This window comes from Hypomesus nipponensis, chromosome 5 (assembly GCF_054491055.1).
Source record: "Hypomesus nipponensis isolate SF chromosome 5, ASM5449105v1, whole genome shotgun sequence".
In the NCBI taxonomy this organism is placed as follows: Eukaryota; Metazoa; Chordata; class Actinopteri; order Osmeriformes; family Osmeridae; genus Hypomesus; species Hypomesus nipponensis.
In genome coordinates, this window is record NC_140365.1 from 15,305,001 (window position 1) to 15,310,000 (window position 5,000).

Genomic DNA, 5,000 nt, shown 5'->3' on the forward strand with positions numbered 1-5,000 from the left:
ACTTATCCATATACAGATTTAGCAATTGACAATGCAAGGTAGTCTCTCTCTCTCTCTCTCGTGTCAAAATGAAAACAGCTTCCAGCCCCTTTCATGAAGGACTACTTGTGCATATTGCAAGATGTCAGTTTCTAAGTGAATGAGCAAAAGAGCATACAGCACCTGGTATTCCCAGGCGGTCTCCCATCCAAGTACTAACCAGGCCCGACCCTGCTTAGCTTCCGGGATCAGACGAGATCGGGCGTTGCCAGGCTGGTATGGCCGTACGAAATAAGTTGACAACCATAGGCTACTTATCCATATACAGATTTAGCAATTGACAATGCAAGGTAGTCTCTCTCTCTCTCTCTCTCTCTCTCTCTCTCTCTCGTGTCAAAATGAAAACAGCTTCCAGCCCCTTTCATGAAGGACTACTTGTGCATATTGCAAGATGTCAGTTTCTAAGTGAATGAGCAAAAGAGCATACAGCACCTGGTATTCCCAGGCGGTCTCCCATCCAAGTACTAACCAGGCCCGACCCTGCTTAGCTTCCGAGATCAGACGAGATCGGGCGTTGCCAGGCTGGTATGGCCGTACGAAATAAGTTGACAACCATAGGCTACTTATCCATATACAGATTTAGCAATTGACAATGCAAGGTAGTCTCTCTCTCTCTCTCTCTCTCTCTCTCGTGTCAAAATGAAAACAGCTTCCAGCCCCTTTCATGAAGAACTACTTGTGCATATTGCAAGATGTCAGTTTCTAAGTGAATGAGCAAAAGAGCATACAGCACCTGGTATTCCCAGGCGGTCTCCCATCCAAGTACTAACCAGGCCCGACCCTGCTTAGCTTCCGAGATCAGACGTGATCGGGCGTTGCCAGGCTGGTATGGCCGTACGAAATAAGTTGACAACCATAGGCTACTTATCCATATACAGATTTAGCAATTGACAATGCAAGGTAGTCTCTCTCTCTCTCTCTCTCTCTCTCTCTCGTGTCAAAATGAAAACAGCTTCCAGCCCCTTTCATGAAGAACTACTTGTGCATATTGCAAGATGTCAGTTTCTAAGTGAATGAGCAAAAGAGCATACAGCACCTGGTATTCCCAGGCGGTCTCCCATCCAAGTACTAACCAGGCCCGACCCTGCTTAGCTTCCGAGATCAGACGTGATCGGGCGTTGCCAGGCTGGTATGGCCGTACGAAATAAGTTGACAACCATAGGCTACTTATCCATATACAGATTTAGCAATTGACAATGCAAGGTAGTCTCTCTCTCTCTCTCTCTCTCTCTCTCGTGTCAAAATGAAAACAGCTTCCAGCCCCTTTCATGAAGGACTACTTGTGCATATTGCAAGATGTCAGTTTCTAAGTGAATGAGCAAAAGAGCATACAGCACCTGGTATTCCCAGGCGGTCTCCCATCCAAGTACTAACCAGGCCCGACCCTGCTTAGCTTCCGAGATCAGACGAGATCGGGCGTGGCCAGGCTGGTATGGCCGTACGAAATAAGTTGACAACCAGAGGCTACTTATCCATATACAGATTTAGCAATTGACAATGCAAGGTGGTCTCTCTCTCTCTCTCTCGTGTCAAAATGAAAACAGCTTCCAGCCCCTTTCATGAAGGACTACTTGTGCATATTGCAAGATGTCAGTTTCTAAGTGAATGAGCAAAAGAGCATACAGCACCTGGTATTCCCAGGCGGTCTCCCATCCAAGTACTAACCAGGCCCGACCCTGCTTAGCTTCCGAGATCAGGCGTTGCCAGGCTGGTATGGCCGTACGAAATAAGTTGACAACCATAGGCTACTTATCCATATACAGATTTAGCAATTGACAATGCAAGGTAGTCTCTCTCTCTCTCTCTCTCTCTCTCTCTCGTGTCAAAATGAAAACAGCTTCCAGCCCCTTTCATGAAGGACTACTTGTGCATATTGCAAGATGTCAGTTTCTAAGTGAATGAGCAAAAGAGCATACAGCACCTGGTATTCCCAGGCGGTCTCCCATCCAAGTACTAACCAGGCCCGACCCTGCTTAGCTTCCGAGATCAGACGTGATCGGGCGTTGCCAGGCTGGTATGGCCGTACGAAATAAGTTGACAACCATAGGCTACTTATCCATATACAGATTTAGCAATTGACAATGCAAGGTAGTCTCTCTCTCTCTCTCTCTCTCTCTCTCGTGTCAAAATGAAAACAGCTTCCAGCCCCTTTCATGAAGGACTACTTGTGCATATTGCAAGATGTCAGTTTCTAAGTGAATGAGCAAAAGAGCATACAGCACCTGGTATTCCCAGGCGGTCTCCCATCCAAGTACTAACCAGGCCCGACCCTGCTTAGCTTCCGAGATCAGACGAGATCGGGCGTGGCCAGGCTGGTATGGCCGTACGAAATAAGTTGACAACCAGAGGCTACTTATCCATATACAGATTTAGCAATTGACAATGCAAGGTGGTCTCTCTCTCTCTCTCTCGTGTCAAAATGAAAACAGCTTCCAGCCCCTTTCATGAAGGACTACTTGTGCATATTGCAAGATGTCAGTTTCTAAGTGAATGAGCAAAAGAGCATACAGCACCTGGTATTCCCAGGCGGTCTCCCATCCAAGTACTAACCAGGCCCGACCCTGCTTAGCTTCCGAGATCAGACGAGATCGGGCGTTGCCAGGCTGGTATGGCCGTACGAAATAAGTTGACAACCATAGGCTACTTATCCATATACAGATTTAGCAATTGACAATGCAAGGTAGTCTCTCTCTCTCTCTCTCTCTCTCTCTCTCGTGTCAAAATGAAAACAGCTTCCAGCCCCTTTCATGAAGGACTACTTGTGCATATTGCAAGATGTCAGTTTCTAAGTGAATGAGCAAAAGAGCATACAGCACCTGGTATTCCCAGGCGGTCTCCCATCCAAGTACTAACCAGGCCCGACCCTGCTTAGCTTCCGAGATCAGACGAGATCGGGCGTTGCCAGGCTGGTATGGCCGTACGAAATAAGTTGACAACCAAAGGCTACTTATCCATATACAGATTTAGCAATTGACAATGCAAGGTAGTCTCTCTCTCTCTCTCTCTCTCTCTCTCTCTCTCTCTCGTGTCAAAATGAAAACAGCTTCCAGCCCCTTTCATGAAGGACTACTTGTGCATATTGCAAGATGTCAGTTTCTAAGTGAATGAGCAAAAGAGCATACAGCACCTGGTATTCCCAGGCGGTCTCCCATCCAAGTACTAACCAGGCCCGACCCTGCTTAGCTTCCGAGATCAGACGAGATCGGGCGTTGCCAGGCTGGTATGGCCATGCGAAATAAGTTGACAACCATAGGCTACTTATCCATATACAGATTTAGCAATTGACAATGCAAGGTGGTCTCTCTCTCTCTCTCTCGTGTCAAAATGAAAACAGCTTCCAGCCCCTTTCATGAAGGACTACTTGTGCATATTGCAAGATTTCAGTTTCTAAGTGAATGAGCAAAAGAGCATACAGCACCTGGTATTCCCAGGCGGTCTCCCATCCAAGTACTAACAAGGCCCGACCCTGCTTAGCTTCCGAGATCAGACGAGATCGGGCGTTACCAGGCTGGTATGGCCGTACCAAATAAGTTGACAACCAAAGGCTACTTATCCATATACAGATTTAGCAATTGACAATGCAAGGTAGTCTCTCTCTCTCTCTCTCTCTCGTGTCAAAATGAAAACAGCTTCCAGCCCCTTTCATGAAGGACTACTTGTGCATATTGCAAGATGTCAGTTTCTAAGTGAATGAGCAAAAGAGCATACAGCACCTGGTATTCCCAGGCGGTCTCCCATCCAAGTACTAACCAGGCCCGACCCTGCTTAGCTTCCGAGATCAGACGAGATCGGGCGTTGACAGGCTGGTATGGCCGTACGAAATAAGTTGACAACCATAGGCTACTTATCCATATACAGATTTAGCAATTGACAATGCAAGGTGGTCTCTCTCTCTCTCTCTCGTGTCAAAATGAAAACAGCTTCCAGCCCATTTCATGAAGGACTACTTGTGCATATTGCAAGATTTCAGTTTCTAAGTGAATGAGCAAAAGAGCATACAGCACCTGGTATTCCCAGGCGGTCTCCCATCCAAGTACTAACCAGGCCCGACCCTGCTTAGCTTCCGAGATCAGACGAGATCGGGCGTTGCCAGGCTGGTATGGCCGTACGAAATAAGTTGACAACCATAGGCTACTTATCCATATACAGATTTAGCAATTGACAATGCAAGGTAGTCTCTCTCTCTCTCTCTCTCTCTCTCTCTCGTGTCAAAATGAAAACAGCTTCCAGCCCCTTTCATGAAGGACTACTTGTGCATATTGCAAGATGTCAGTTTCTAAGTGAATGAGCAAAAGAGCATACAGCACCTGGTATTCCCAGGCGGTCTCCCATCCAAGTACTAACCAGGCCCGACCCTGCTTAGCTTCCGAGATCAGACGAGATCGGGCGTTGCCAGGCTGGTATGGCCGTACGAAATAAGTTGACAACCAAAGGCTACTTATCCATATACAGATTTAGCAATTGACAATGCAAGGTAGTCTCTCTCTCTCTCTCTCTCTCTCTCTCTCTCTCTCTCGTGTCAAAATGAAAACAGCTTCCAGCCCCTTTCATGAAGGACTACTTGTGCATATTGCAAGATGTCAGTTTCTAAGTGAATGAGCAAAAGAGCATACAGCACCTGGTATTCCCAGGCGGTCTCCCATCCAAGTACTAACCAGGCCCGACCCTGCTTAGCTTCCGAGATCAGACGAGATCGGGCGTTGCCAGGCTGGTATGGCCATGCGAAATAAGTTGACAACCATAGGCTACTTATCCATATACAGATTTAGCAATTGACAATGCAAGGTGGTCTCTCTCTCTCTCTCTCGTGTCAAAATGAAAACAGCTTCCAGCCCCTTTCATGAAGGACTACTTGTGCATATTGCAAGATTTCAGTTTCTAAGTGAATGAGCAAAAGAGCATACAGCACCTGGTATTCCCAGGCGGTCTCCCATCCAAGTACTAACAAGGCCCGACCCTGC

The 5,000-nt window shown here is 47.1% G+C and overlaps 14 non-coding genes and 3 pseudogenes across 14 annotated transcripts; all 17 read right to left on the reverse strand.

Annotated features, from left to right (window-relative positions):
• Positions 1-150: 150 nt before the first annotated feature.
• Positions 151-269, reverse strand: LOC146289928 (5S ribosomal RNA). Its single transcript, XR_014758049.1, has one exon. It is a non-coding gene; the product is annotated as a 5S ribosomal RNA (ribosomal RNA).
• Positions 270-459: 190 nt separating this feature from the next.
• LOC146289929 (5S ribosomal RNA) lies at positions 460-578 on the reverse strand. Its single transcript, XR_014755470.1, has one exon. It is a non-coding gene; the product is annotated as a 5S ribosomal RNA (ribosomal RNA).
• A 182-nt stretch (positions 579-760) lies between these two features.
• On the reverse strand, positions 761-879 carry LOC146289930 (5S ribosomal RNA). Its single transcript, XR_014756851.1, has one exon. It is a non-coding gene; the product is annotated as a 5S ribosomal RNA (ribosomal RNA).
• A 184-nt stretch (positions 880-1,063) lies between these two features.
• Positions 1,064-1,182, reverse strand: LOC146289931 (5S ribosomal RNA). Its single transcript, XR_014756852.1, has one exon. It is a non-coding gene; the product is annotated as a 5S ribosomal RNA (ribosomal RNA).
• Positions 1,183-1,364: 182 nt separating this feature from the next.
• On the reverse strand, positions 1,365-1,483 carry LOC146289932 (5S ribosomal RNA). The gene has a single exon (XR_014756996.1). It is a non-coding gene; the product is annotated as a 5S ribosomal RNA (ribosomal RNA).
• A 172-nt stretch (positions 1,484-1,655) lies between these two features.
• On the reverse strand, positions 1,656-1,764 carry LOC146289933 (5S ribosomal RNA; annotated as a pseudogene).
• A 184-nt stretch (positions 1,765-1,948) lies between these two features.
• On the reverse strand, positions 1,949-2,067 carry LOC146289934 (5S ribosomal RNA). The gene has a single exon (XR_014756853.1). It is a non-coding gene; the product is annotated as a 5S ribosomal RNA (ribosomal RNA).
• A 182-nt stretch (positions 2,068-2,249) lies between these two features.
• Positions 2,250-2,368, reverse strand: LOC146289935 (5S ribosomal RNA). The gene has a single exon (XR_014756997.1). It is a non-coding gene; the product is annotated as a 5S ribosomal RNA (ribosomal RNA).
• A 172-nt stretch (positions 2,369-2,540) lies between these two features.
• On the reverse strand, positions 2,541-2,659 carry LOC146289936 (5S ribosomal RNA). The gene has a single exon (XR_014755471.1). It is a non-coding gene; the product is annotated as a 5S ribosomal RNA (ribosomal RNA).
• Positions 2,660-2,843: 184 nt separating this feature from the next.
• On the reverse strand, positions 2,844-2,962 carry LOC146289937 (5S ribosomal RNA). The gene has a single exon (XR_014755472.1). It is a non-coding gene; the product is annotated as a 5S ribosomal RNA (ribosomal RNA).
• A 192-nt stretch (positions 2,963-3,154) lies between these two features.
• On the reverse strand, positions 3,155-3,273 carry LOC146289938 (5S ribosomal RNA). Its single transcript, XR_014758076.1, has one exon. It is a non-coding gene; the product is annotated as a 5S ribosomal RNA (ribosomal RNA).
• A 172-nt stretch (positions 3,274-3,445) lies between these two features.
• Positions 3,446-3,564, reverse strand: LOC146289939 (5S ribosomal RNA; annotated as a pseudogene).
• A 176-nt stretch (positions 3,565-3,740) lies between these two features.
• Positions 3,741-3,859, reverse strand: LOC146289940 (5S ribosomal RNA). The gene has a single exon (XR_014757030.1). It is a non-coding gene; the product is annotated as a 5S ribosomal RNA (ribosomal RNA).
• Positions 3,860-4,031: 172 nt separating this feature from the next.
• On the reverse strand, positions 4,032-4,150 carry LOC146289941 (5S ribosomal RNA). Its single transcript, XR_014755473.1, has one exon. It is a non-coding gene; the product is annotated as a 5S ribosomal RNA (ribosomal RNA).
• Positions 4,151-4,334: 184 nt separating this feature from the next.
• LOC146289942 (5S ribosomal RNA) lies at positions 4,335-4,453 on the reverse strand. The gene has a single exon (XR_014755474.1). It is a non-coding gene; the product is annotated as a 5S ribosomal RNA (ribosomal RNA).
• A 192-nt stretch (positions 4,454-4,645) lies between these two features.
• LOC146289943 (5S ribosomal RNA) lies at positions 4,646-4,764 on the reverse strand. The gene has a single exon (XR_014758077.1). It is a non-coding gene; the product is annotated as a 5S ribosomal RNA (ribosomal RNA).
• Positions 4,765-4,936: 172 nt separating this feature from the next.
• The window catches only part of LOC146289944 (5S ribosomal RNA), a 119-nt pseudogene continuing 55 nt past the window's right edge, over positions 4,937-5,000 (reverse strand).